Genomic DNA, 14,785 nt, shown 5'->3' on the forward strand with positions numbered 1-14,785 from the left:
AAACATGGCTTAAAAGCCCCAAAACTCATAACCAAGGAAAATCTGGAGGAGAGAAACGACTTAATACCTTCAAATGCTCTGAAATGATCCCCAAACTTTGGATCCAATGCCACTCCTTGATGCTTCAAAGATTCCCACTACTTCTTCTTCCTTTAAATCACTCAAAAATGGCCAAAATCATGAATGAGCACAATGGGGGCTTAGGGTGCGGCGTTCTGGGTGTGAGAGGCAGTAAAGGAGCACTAGGAAGAAGAATGAGGCGATTAAATAGGCTCCAAGCCCCGGATTTAGGGTTTTCCTCACACAGACCCTACTTGCCGAGTCGCCTTGGCCGACTCGCCGAGTTGGTCACTTATTCCTCGACTCAGATCCCGCTCAGACTCGTCGAGTCCTTCCTTGCACTCGCCGAGTCGACCCTTAAATTAGGGATTTTCTTTCCTTTCTTGGTCTTTGAAACTTTGGGTGTTACAACTCTCCCCCACTTAAACTAAACTTCATCCTCGAAGTTTACTATACTCTACTGCCGGCGATCTGCCTCCAAAGCCCCACCATCCATTCTAGCACCAGCTGCCTAACTTTGTTGGCCTTCCGTTCAATCATTCATAAAAACGCCAATCCTTAAAGATAATAATCTCGGGTCCATCCTGAGCCTGCACATCCTGTAACACAACTTACTCAACCGACAATCTTTTTGGTAATCTCCAAATACTGCACTGACCCCGTAGGGGTTCACCCTTTCTTTCCTTACGCGCTTTCCTTGCCTCTCCCAAGGCAATGCTCCATAACCATCTATCCCTTCTGCCGCGGTGAAGACCCTTTCCTCACCAAATATATTACTCCCGCCACTCCCAGTACGGGTCATCGTTGCCAGTACCCACTGGGCATTCTTCCTACTATCGTTCGGTGTCGAGCATGTTGGGTTTTGAGCAATCTAACACTTCCTAAGTGTGCATGCAACCCTAATAAACCTTGGATCTATGTTTGTCTAAATACATGCAAAATAATAATTTTCCAAGGTTTATAACCTATCTAACATGGCATGGGGAACATTTCAACATAAAAAGAGTTAGAAGAGATTACATACCTTTTGGTGTGTTGGGTTCTTAGGAGTTTGAGGGCCAAGCACCAATAGTGTGAATGCCTCAAATGGAATCACAAACACCACAAACTCTTGGAAAACTTTGATGAGAGTATATACACCTTGTATATTCGGCCACACACATGCACACACACACTAGATCACTAGCTTTCTCTTAGTTTCACTTAGGCTCTATTTCATGCTCCATAAGCATGCTTATATAGTATGCATGGTTAGGGTGAAACCCTAATAACCCATGTCTTTTCCTTTTCCAAGGATCCATGGGTTAAAAGCTCCATGGATCATCCATGGACTTCCACATAAGCCTAGCCCATTAACAAATGAGTATTAGCCCACACTATATAAAACAAATAGCCCATAATTTAATTAGTATTCCTTTTAATCTCTAAATTAATTCATAATTAATTTAAGACTAAAACTAATTAAATAACGTAACTTCATATTAATAAATTATAACTCATAATATATTAATAAACATATGTGTATAACTCTCATAAAATTATCCATAATAGTTTGGATGAGATGCAACCCAAATGGACCATGCCGGTCGGGTCAAGTATATACCAAATAAGTTATGGACTTAGACACATTATCCAACAGACTCCCACTTGGATAAGTCTAATAACTATATTTGCCTATAACTTCAGGAACCAACCAACAATCGTAGCTCTCGAAAACTCCCTCGAACAATGAAGACTCTGTCGAACTATGAAGCGCCATTTTAGATAAGTGATCACATAATCCTCTGTTCTCATGATATCAGCCGGACAAACACATGGAACTATGTCTTGCTTATTGTCTAGCAGTTGTTTCTCGATTTTCCGATTTGTTTGATGAAGAACTTCACTGAACACATCGGTTTAGTTCTGACCAGGCCTGGTACATGGGTCAACACAAAATCATCGAGGGGCCCAGATATCGCTTCTATTTCTAGAAGGAACAGATAAACTTCGACTGATATGCTTGTTCTACTACTCATTGAATTGTACACAAAGGCACGTTTTATAACATTAAGTTACTGATGCGTTTACGTGCAATCAATGCACAACCAACTCATAGGTAACAACTCATATCTCTAGGTTTAAAGATTTATATGATGTTATCGTCTCACGATCACTCGAGATAAATTCCATGAAGTGATACAAGTGAGCGTGGGTTTATACCAATACTCATAACTTATGAATACTCATGAATGTTGCAGCAACCATTGCCATGCCTAAACACCTTTAAGGCATCTACAAACCCAATTCATGACAATCTTGATTCATACCTACTTCCGACGTATGATCGATTGTGGAGGTTTGAATAAATTAATTATTCTGGAAGTCAAAACATGCAAAACTGAAACAATAGTAAATAATTGACAATGATAGTAACACTTTACTCATAAATAAATCAAAAATTTTATTCATCATCAAACGTCGATTACATTTTACAAGTTTCAGGAAAACTATCTAATCTATAAAACTAATATCGTCCCTCAGCCCGATGCGTCTCGCATGCTGAAAATGCTTAACCCTCGTCAGTCCCTTCGTAACGGGATCTGCAGGATTCTCATCTGACGATATCATCCTTGTCACAAGGAGTCCTTCTTCAATCTTGTGTCTTAAGAAGTGATATTTTATGTCAATGTGTCGGGATCTACCATGATCTCTTGGTTCCTTGGCTAAGATAACCGCAGCATTGTTGTCACAGAAAATCTCTATAGGTTCCTTAATAGCTGGTACAACTCCAAGGTCTCCGATGAAGTTCTTTAGCCATATCGCCTCCTTCGCTGCTTCACTCGCTGCTATATACTCTGATTCACAAGTCGAATCAGCCACCGTCTCCTGTTTGGAACTCTTCCAAGAAATTGCCCCTCCATTTAAGTTAAAGATCCAGCCCGACTGAGAGCGGAAATTATCCCTATCAGTCTGAAAACCAGCATCACTATACCCTAATATTTTCAAGTCATCACTGCCACCAAGGGTAAGGATCCAATCCTTAGTCCTCCGCAGGTACTTGAGAATGTTCTTTACCGCGGTCCAATGAGCCTTGCCAGGGTTCCCCTGAAACCTACTGACCATGCTCAAAGCAAATGCCACATCAGGACGAGTACAAGTCATAGCATACATGATCGAGCCAACTGCGGAAGCATATGGTAATTGGCTCATCTCAGCTATCTCAGCCTCTGTACTCGGACTCTGAGTCTTACTCAGTTTGGTATTGCTTTGGATCGGTAAATCTCCTTTCTTGGAATTCTCCATGTTGAACCTTTTCAACACCTTATCCAAGTAGATACTCTGACTAAGTCCAATTAGTCTTCTACTCCTTTCTCTTAATATCCTTATCCCTAGGATATAGGTAGCCTCCCCTAGGTCCTTCATAGCAAAGCACTTCCCAAGCCAGGACTTAACCTCCTGCAAGGTTGGGATGTCATTTCCTATGAGTAGTATGTCATCCACATACAGTACCAAGAAGCTAACTATACTCCCACTAGCTCTGACATACACGCAAGACTCATCTTCGCTTCTCAAGAAGCCAAACTCTTTTACCTTCTCATCAAAACAAAGATTCCAGCTACGAGATGCTTGTTTTAATCCATAAATGGATTTCTCAAGCTTTCATACTCTATTAGGGTACTCTGCATTGACAAAACCCTCTGGCTGATTCATGTACACATCCTCAGCCAACTTTCCATTAAGGAAAGCGGTTTTGACATCCATTTGCCATATTTCATAATCATGAAATGCTGCAATGGCTAACATAACCCTAATAGACTTAATCTTGGCTACCGGCGAGAAGGTTTCATCATCATCAATACCTTGAGTTTGAGTAAAACCCATCGCAACCAGTCGAGCCTTATAAGTATGCACTTTTCCTTCCATGTCGGTCTTCTTTTTGAAGATCCATTTGCACCCGACTGTTTTACGGCTCGGTACATTGTCAACCAAGTTCCAAACTTGATTGTCATACATGGACTGTATCTCGCTGTCCATAGCCTCCTTCCATTTAGCAGACTCCGGGCCTACCATGGCTTCCTTAACACTGCTAGGTTCATCCAAATTTACTAGTGTACTATCACTAATAAACGTATCACCTTCCGTAGTAATATGAAAACCATAATAAAACGAAGGTGTGTTCCTAACCCGTGTGGAACGCCTCGGAGGTACAGACTCGTCAGCTGGATCAACAGGAGTTTCTTCCTCAGGTTGATTGCTAGTGTCTGAGGTTCCTTCATCAATTGATTCTTGAATTTCTTCAAGATCAATCTACCTCCCACTGTCTCCTTGGCTTATAAATTCTTTCTCGCGAAAGATCCCTCTTCATGCTACAAAGACCACATTATCACTGGGTCTGTAGAAAAGGTAACCGAAGGATTTCTGTGGGTAGCCGATGAAAATACACCTTTCACTTCGGGGTTCAAGCTTATCATGAGTTTCACGCCTCACGAAGGCTTCGCAACCCCAAATTTTGATGTGGTCCAAATTGGGAACCTTCCCAGTCCACATCTCATGAGGTGTTTTGGTAACCTTCTTTGTAGGGACTAGATTAAGGATATGGGCGGCAGTCTCTAAGGCATACCCCCAAAAAGAGATTGGTAACGAAACTCGACTCATCATAGAGCGAACCATGTCCAACAAGGTACGATTACGCCTCTCAGCTACACCATTCAGCTGTGGTGTCCTGGGAGGAGTCAATTGTGAGACAATCCCACACTCCTTAAGATAGTCAAGGAACTCGGTACTAAGATACTCACCACCTCGATCGGATCGAAGCATCTTAATGTTCCTGCCCAATTGATTTTCTACTTCCTGCTTGAATTCCTTAAACCTTTCAAAGGTTTCGGACTTGTGTTTGATTAAGTAGACATACCCATATCTACTAAAATCATCAATAAAAGTCACATAATACCGATTAGCATCCCTTGTGGCGGTTTTGAATGGTCCACATACATCAGTATGTATTAGGTCCAACAAACCCTCACCCCTCTCACAAGTTCCAGTGAAGGGTGATTTTGTCATTTTTCCAAGTAGACAAGATTCACAACTATCATCTGATTTGAGGTCAAATGATTCCAAGACTCCACTCTTTTGGAGTTGTCCTATGCGTTTCTTGTTTACATGTCCAAGACGACAATGCCACAATGATGCTTTATCTAGGCTAGTAGAAGAATCAATATACAACACATTATTTCCTAAGTTGTCTACAATCGACACAGTTTCATACACACCATCACAAGGTAATGCTTTAAAATAAAACACATTATTAAAGAAAGCATTAATACCACCACATTCATTATCAAACGAAAAGGTAAAACCTTGTTTGTACAAAGCATGAAAAGAAATAATATTCCTCGCCATTTCAGACGAGTACACACATTTATTCAAATCTAATTTTAACCCATTATTAAGCAACAAAGTATAAACTCCAATCTTGGAAACAGGTGAAGCCTTCCTATTCCCCATGATTAAGTTTATCTTCCCGTGCTCCACATCCTCACTTCTTCTTAGGCCCTGCAAATCAGAACATATGTGAATACCACATCCTGTATCAAGCACCCAAGAGTTAGAATATGTTGAGTAATTAGACAATATAGTGTAAATACCTGCAAAGGTGGGTTTCACTTTCCCATCCTTTAGATCATGCAAGTACTTAGGGCAGTTTCGCTTCCAGTGTGCCTTTTCATGGCAATAAAAGCATTCAGCATCCTTGGGAATGGCAGAAGGAGTGACAGAACCGTTCTTAGTCTTTGATGAGGAGCCTTCAAGAGACTTTCCCTTGGTACCCTTCGAAGGGTGCTTCCTCTTTTTCCCTTTGCCTTGCCCAATAGCTAAAACAGGGGTAGAAGTTGGAGTAGGAGTAGTAGAGGTAACAACCGCTTTACCCTTAAGACCGGTTTCAGCGGTCTTCAAGAGTCCTTGAAGCTTGCTGAGGGTAACTTCCTCCTTGTTCATATGATATGTCATTCGAAAATGATCATAACAAGAAGGTAAGGAGTGCAAAATGATGTCAATTGCTAACTCCTCGGGGATGTAACATTCAGCTTCAGCAAACGGTCCACATACCTTTGCATCTTTTGCATGTGGCCCGTGACGGATTCACCGTCCTTCATGCGGGTAGTTATTATGGAGGAGATTATTTCATACCGCTCCTGACGAGCACTCTGATGGTACCTTTCCATCAGGTCTTGGTGCATCTCAAAAGGGTAGAAATCTTCATACGACTTTTGGAGCTCGGCTGTCATCGTGGCCATCATGATACATGCCACCTTAGTAGCATCTCTCTCATGAGTCCTGAATTCAGCGATCTCCTCAGGAGTAGCAGTAGACTCATCAAGTTCTTTTAACTCCTTAACGAGGACATATTCCTTGTCCTCGTAACGAGTAACCATCCTGATGTTCCTAATCCAATCCATGAAGTTGGAACCATCAAAGATGACCCTCCCACAAAGATTCATGAGAGAGAAAGAACCAGTTGGGTTAGAGCCTGAAGCATTAGTGTTGGAAGACATCTGAAAGAAGAAAGTAAGTTTAGATTAGATATTTAGGATCCTTAATAAGACACCCAAATGTAATATTAAGGCTAGGATCCAATCACAATATATTACACTTAGAAGAGGGATGCCGTAATCTAAGTAATAATATATTTGAAAGGTAGGCGAATGACGATTCACCAATTTCCACCATGAAAACGAAATGATTTATTAGGTTTAATTGGATTTGAAATTCCTAGATTCTTTTGAGATTCATTGAACTTTTCAATGGCATGTTTCAATCTCGATTGTGCCCTTCAAGTTTTGTGACTGGGATGCCGAGGATCACAAAACAAGGTGTGAATAACCATGCTAACTCACTTGGTACTCCTAATATTATCACCTAATCAATGTGCCGGTTAACCACACACGCTCCATTGATCTATGACAACATTAAGTTACCCTTCGTGATCCTTACTAGTTCTAGTTAGTGTGCCGGTTAACCACACACGCTCCACCAACGACTTGGTAAGGTACAAAGTGTGAATTCTATGGATTAGCACCATGTTCACATTTTCCTAAAATAACTAAGATTGGGAATTAAAAGAGTTTAGTTATTTTATAATATTCATTATACTTTTAATGAGGATTTAAAGTCATCGTTCTACCCGTTCGGCTAACGACCCTCCACCGATCAAGCAAGCGGTGGGTGAGAGTATACACCCATTAAGTCGCCATTTTATAGGCAACAACCTTATACCCACCTTATAGATCGGCTTCGTGAATGAGGCCTACTAACGGTAAAACGACTTATTCTTATACATATATATAATAATTAACCATTAATGTTATAAATAGTATAAGGGTTGAATTTTAACTATTAAAACTCTAAGGTTTGGAATTAAAGTTTATTAAAGTGTGTGAAACTTTACAAATTCCAAAACTTGAGGGCAAGTTTTGTAACTTTGCAAAACTCTTCATTTCATAACTTATGAATTAAAGGTTCATAAAAATGAAGACTCTTCATTTTCATGTAACTTATGTGTTTTAAGTGTGTGTTAAATGAAAGTGACCTTTGGTAATCCATAACTTGAGGACAAATTATGGACTCCATTAAAACACATAAATGATAAAGAATTAATCCTAAACAATTCAGCAAATAATTCCTATCATTTTCTAAATTCATAAGAACATGAACATGATCATCAAAATTCAAGAATTGTATGAACACATAAAATCATGGAATTTTGATATATGCTATTGTAAATGGATTAGAACAACCATTACACCAACTAAAATAAGTTTTATAACACCAAAACAGTTTAGGGTAATGTTTCTAGTCCATTTCCAGCAGCAAAAGTCGAGATTCTGCATTCCTTCGATCCTACTCGCCGAGTGCACGAACGGACTCGTCGAGTAGGTTGAAGTTTGCCTTGGACTCGGCGAGTCCCCCCAATGGACTCGGCGAGTCGACCATGCAGACAGCAACGATTTCGACTTTTTTCACTATTTTGCATCAAGTATCAAACAAGCAAGCCTAGGCTCTGATACCACTGTTGGGTTTTGAGCAATCTAACACTTCCTAAGTGTGCATGCAACCCTAATAAACCTTGGATCTATGTTTGTCTAAATACATGCAAAATAATAATTTTCCAAGGTTTATAACCTATCTAACATGGCATGGGGAACATTTCAACATAAAAAGAGTTAGAAGAGATTACATACCTTTTGGTGTGTTGGGTTCTTAGGAGTTTGAGGGCCAAGCACCAATAGTGTGAATGCCTCAAATGGAATCACAAACACCACAAACTCTTGGAAAACTTTGATGAGAGTATATACACCTTGTATATTCGGCCACACACATGCACACACACACTAGATCACTAGCTTTCTCTTAGTTTCACTTAGGCTCTATTTCATGCTCCATAAGCATGCTTATATAGTATGCATGGTTAGGGTGAAACCCTAATAACCCATGTCTTTTCCTTTTCCAAGGATCCATGGGTTAAAAGCTCCATGGATCATCCATGGACTTCCACATAAGCCTAGCCCATTAACAAATGAGTATTAGCCCACACTATATAAAACAAATAGCCCATAATTTAATTAGTATTCCTTTTAATCTCTAAATTAATTCATAATTAATTTAAGACTAAAACTAATTAAATAACGTAACTTCATATTAATATATTATAACTCATAATATATTAATAAACATATGTGTATAACTCTCATAAAATTATCCATAATAGTTTGGATGAGATGCAACCCAAATGGACCATGCCGGTCGGGTCAAGTATATACCAAATAAGTTATGGACTTAGACACCTTATCCAACAGAGCACCCCACGATCGACTAACTGAATTCCACCATACTCTGAATCCCCGCACTGCTACTGACTAGAAATCCTGCTATTCTTATCTGACTTCCGAATGAACTGAGACCATCCTGGTCCCTACCAACCTATCAATATCTGGATTACCGAATCTCACCGATTACTGACCCAGCACAACCACTAGTCGCTCCTAGCGACATTCGAAGATACTTCCGCCACCTATACTGCTCAATCTATTCTACCATGCTAACACTACAATTTCCTGGGATCCTCGATCCCCTTGTCTAGAAGCTAAGATCCTTACCAGGTCCCACCTGTGCTGCTAAAAGTCACGGGCCTCACCCACGGGTCTCACCCAACCATACCACTGAGCAACCCTGCTCTTAGGTCTCACATATACTGCTATCCTCATATGGGCCTCGCCCACGGGTCTCACCCAACTATATCCTAGAGCGGTCTCTTCCAAGGTCTCATCTCTCAATGGCTATACAGGCAACTCCATACCATTCTCATCCATTCCCCATTCTCGATCCCTATCTGAAAGCTAGGAGATAAGGGCCTCGCCCCGACTCCGCCAACGAAGCTGCTATAAAATACTACGGCTACCCCATAGTCTGACAACACTTCCACCACTAACTGCTAGTGAATTCTACGGTCACCCCGTAGTCTTTCATCACTTTCCACCACTGACTGCTAACACGAAAACATCTCCTTCTATTTGACCTCAAGATCTCCATTCCGACTCACACGAGTCCTACATGCGGCCCTTTAACCTGAGTCCGCACCACATACCCACCATTACCCTTTACACGCACGCACTGATGGGAAGTTCTCAAACTTCCAACCCTGAACTACTCAATCCGTCAAGCGCTGAACTACCTCCTTTCCTTCTCAGAAATCATATACCCGATCTAGATTTGCATGCCCTTACCCTTATACACTCGGAGGATTCTCCCCCACTTTGATCCTGCTTACGCCTCGATGCTCAATGAAGAGAAATCCCAATCCTTGCTACCATAATCAATCCGCTGAGGAATCCCAAGCTTACCATAGCTATGGATCTAACCTGTCCATTCTAAAACTTATACGGCTCCGAACTAGCAAGACATACCGAGTCCCTCCAAGGCATGCAACAGATACTGCACCCTAAGTAACCTTCTTCGATACAACACACCCCTTAACTACTAACCAAATTTCCAAGGTATGCAAATGGCATATAACTCAATCACAATGAACCCGCTCGAAAATAAAATGCTCACCCACTAATGATGCAGAACCATAACAATATAATCATGCACAAAATAAAAGAACTGAAAACAGAAGTCGCATACCTGCAACGTCCGGCGCTGCTCGCATCTCCAAACTAGCCATCTGAAAAGCCCTGCCTCCTACCGCAGGCGCCTCCGCACGGCCATGACGGTCGTCTGTGATCCTCAAAGTTGCAGGGGCAGGTGCCATCACCCGTCCTGCTGAAAGAAATTGGGGCACTGGGCCTTCTTGTGGCCCCGCTGATTGCAGTGAAAACATATCAAGTCTGATCCCTGAGTGATGGTAGCAATTCAATCTCTGCTAAAATGACCAGTCCGACCACAACTGAAACACCTTCCGCATCGACTGCGGTCCTGATAATCCCTCGACCTCGAATCCGATCCCTTGGGCCTTTTGCCAGATCTCGCGGCTACCTGAACCTCATCCGACTTCCTCTTCCGGATCTGCTCCAAATCAATTTGCCTCTCCCTGGCCCGAGAAATCATATCTTCCAGCGTCTTACAACCAGACCTGCTTACGAACTCCCTGATGTCATCCCTTAGCATCTCGTGATATCGTGCCTTCTTCATCTCCTCATCCGCGACATACTGCGGAACAAGAAGGACTCTCTCCCTGAAGTTGGCGGTGATCTCCGCCACAGTCTCAGTAGTCTGCGTCAAATCCTGAAACTCCCGGGCCAACTGCTGCACCTCAATAATTGGTGAAAACTCCGCTCTGAACCTAGCTGAGAAATCACTCCAAGTCATCACTTCCAATGCGGCATCATCACCCAATGCATGACTAATCTCCTCCCACCAATCCCTCGCTCTGTCCTTCAGAAGACAGGAATCGAGTCTGACCTTGTCCTCCTCAAGACACCGGCTCGTACGGAATGCGTTGGCAACATCAGCCAACCATCTGGTGCTAGTGATGGGGTCCCTAGCCCCATGATAATCTGGTGCCCCGCAAGCCCTGAAATCCGGAAATGTCAAGGTATGCGCTCCAAACAAAGCCATCATCTCAATACGGAAGGCTCTCAGCCTCTCATCCAAAATCTCCAATATACCCTCCTTGACCGTGCCAAAGATCACAGGAGTCTAAGCTAGAATACTGCGCGTAACCTCCGATGATATCAACTCTCTCATCCGCTCCTCGAGCTACTCGGCCCCTAAACCCGAGCCCAATCCCTCTCCGGCACCTGATCCGCCTGCTGGTCCCTCTTGCAATGTCACCATACTGAAACATACAACATAACCATTATCAGAATACTCCTCACTGCTGTGAGACCAAATATACCCACTACCAGGTTCCTGGTCTTGTCTCGGCCTTTCCCGAATCGAGTACGGATCCTCTGCTTTCAATCATACGGGCCCATACTACCTTCCACATCTATCCGTACTTTCCTCAGGAACTGCCTTGACTCCACCATGTCCCTTTTCTACTTCTACTGCTCCCAGCACTACTTCATCCTAGGCTTACCCTAGGGAAAACTCTGACTCCACTCAAACCAGTCCTCAGCTGCTGAAGGACTCCTTGCAATGCCAATTAGCCATCACCTAGATAGCACCACATGTGACGAGGCTCAGATAATCCTTCAAGTAAAGGACTCGTTCCTAAAACGGTTGGACTCAAACAAGAGGTGCGCAATAGGACCAAATCCAACACTCTGAGATTATTCAACCCTGATCACATGTGACGTGACGTATCCACCTAATGGCTAACTCCCATCACTTAGAATCCCACAATGCACAAAGCAAGCAGCATTCAGAAAAGGGAAAATCTAACCATAACATACTCAAGCAATCATATCCACATAGTAAGAATCTGAACTAGCATGCAACACAACTCATAAACTCAGGCATAACCTAATCAGGCTATCCTACTACTGACTATTCAGCACTATCATGCAGATCAAAAGCACATATAACAGGCACATACGACATCCTCCCTAGATCCTTAGTCCTATTCTAGCATGTTGTTCTATTAACTGATAATCAAAACATAGACTTGTATGGTATTTTGGGGTACTTACTTGAGCTCGGTTGATTGCATGCACCACACCTCTTTTCTCTTTTCAAAGTTTTTATCTTTCTGAATTCTTTTTGCTTTTCTAAAACTGTTTTCTTTATCAAAACTCCCTTTTTACAAAACTGTCTTTTCATTTTGAAAACTTCTTTACAAATTCCTTAGTCTGAGTTCAGACACCCCCGAGGGCATGTCCGAATCCCTCAAACCAAGGCTCTGATACCAACTTGTAACGACTCAAAATTTAAGACCAAAAATTTCTTTTATAATATCATTACTTAAAGTAAAGTCATCATTCCAAAACATATTATGAGTATAATTTTTCAAACACATGTTCATTATCAGAGTAAACATTCCCAGGCTGTCTAATCTATGGTGTGTGCCATGCGATCACCCCGAGCTCTTCCCTCCGTGTCACACCCCCGAACCAGACGACGGAAACGTCTGAGGGCTATTGTGACTCATTGAATACCATCACAATGCATATACATGAAACATAACATAAAACATCACCAACATTTGGAATAATACAACCGATAGCGTTTACATTCATTACATTGTTCAAACGTTACATTCTCAAAATAACTGTTCAACACCACTTAAACCACAACAAACATCATAGAGTACAAATCATCCTTCACCTTATCTGTTACCTGAGAATACAAGTATTTTGAAAACGTCAACATATGAAATGTTGGTGAGTTCATAAGTAATGTTTGAAATCCAATGTATTGTTTGAAACCCATCAGAAAATCCGATATTTTCTAAAAATAGAATAGTGTAAAAATATGTGTTGATCCATGAGTATGCTTGCTTGAATTCTATAGATGTAAGCGTAAGAGTTGTGAAAATTCGACCGGTAATTCATAATTGTAATTGTTGAAAACCCTAGGAAAACCTGACGTTTTCCTATCACTTTGCATTACTTAGTTTGTATACCGCTGTTTCGTTGCGTTAGAGGAAATCGTTGAGCTCCGGAGGCATTGAGAATACAATGGGTGGTGAAGTGTTGTGACGTACATTAATAAAAACGTCCAATTGACAACCTTACAAGCGATCCCTTAGGCGCCACTTGTAATTCATCACACAACTCGATCCTCCCGGACTTGTGTAGTCCCACGACCGGAGGGAAGGAGAGAAGGTGCGAAACCCTCGGTATTTCCCCGCGTCGTTCAAGACTAATGCAATTGCGAAGGGCCCGAAGCCCAACCCGCAATCGTGAGTTACCGACTTTACTAGCAGCACGTTTGCCATTGAAAGTCCTTTTACGTTATGTCGGATCGGTAAAACCCAACACTTCGTAAGAGAGAGAGATCTTCAGGCCTTAAGATCAGGTCATTGGGCTAGCTAGGCTCAACGAACAAGATTTTACACTTTTGGGGCCCAAAGATGGTGCGTAGACGTCTTTGCACACTCGCATGTATAGTGAATTCTCCATCGTTATTAGTTATGAATCGTAATGTCGTAACGTCGTCGTGTTAGTGGTTTCGGATTTTTATTGGTTCGAGACCGAACCAATTCGTTTAACAACGACTTTTGGTATTGTAATGTATTGTATTTCGTCGACAAGCGTGGTACCATCAATTGGTCAAATTGCATGTATTAACTAGCCTTGAAGATTTTCTGTTTTCAGCCCCTCCTTAATTGTAGAATTTACCCTTTTCACCCCTTTATTTAAAAACTTTCCGGTTTGGTCCTTAAATCAATTTTCTTGACATTTTTAACCCCAAAAATTATTGAAATAAGTATTTTCCAGCATATTTATCATAGAAAACAGTTTAAGTCCTTGAAATTGCAGTTTTCTCGGTTATAACCCCTCTTTTTCGCAATTTTTACATTTTTGACCCAATTTGGAAAATTTTTGCAACTTTGGTCCTTTTTAAATTTGAAAAGCATTTTAAACCTTTGAAAAGTACATGGAACACTTATAGTCCACTGTTTTACAAAAAAATGCAGTTTTGGTCCTCCAAATTAGAAAATTTCGCATATTGGGCCTCATTGGGCCGAAAATGTCATATTTAGCCCAATAAGCTTGGAATTTATGTTTTTAACCCTCTAAATAGTATATTTTCAGAAAATACATTATGTAACTGTTTTGACTCATCTCACCCATCAGATTTCAAAATATTTCATTTTAGGCCCTTTAACTTTGTATTTTCAACATTTTATGTCAAAAAAATGAGTTTTTAGCCCAAATTAAGTGTTGTCAAGCCATTTGGCCATTTTTCTTAGTATACTTTGCATGTAGTAGTATATTTTATGCTATAATAAAATACATGTCTCGGTTTTTAGCATTTCATACTAGATCTATCATCAAAATCATACAAAACATACATATAAGCATAGAAATCAACCACAACATACACATAATGATGGATCTACACCTTTGCTTGTATTCTCCCCCACATAAACTTATAAAAACCGAAAATAAGGGGGTATGAAACTCACCTTGTGTGTTGATTCGGTTTTTGAAGAAAGAATGGAAGAAATGAAGTGATTTTTGGCCTTTGCACTCCTTGATGAAGTTTTCGAGGTTATGGGGTTTTCTAGAGTGCAAGATCACGATTTTTGCATGGATTAGGAAGAGATTTTTGATAAAACAAGGAATACAAGTCATAGATC

The sequence above is a fragment of the Lactuca saligna genome, chromosome 9 (genome assembly GCF_052625555.1).
Source record: "Lactuca saligna cultivar CGN05327 chromosome 9, ASM5262555v1, whole genome shotgun sequence".
Lineage (NCBI taxonomy): Eukaryota > Viridiplantae > Streptophyta > Magnoliopsida > Asterales > Asteraceae > Lactuca > Lactuca saligna.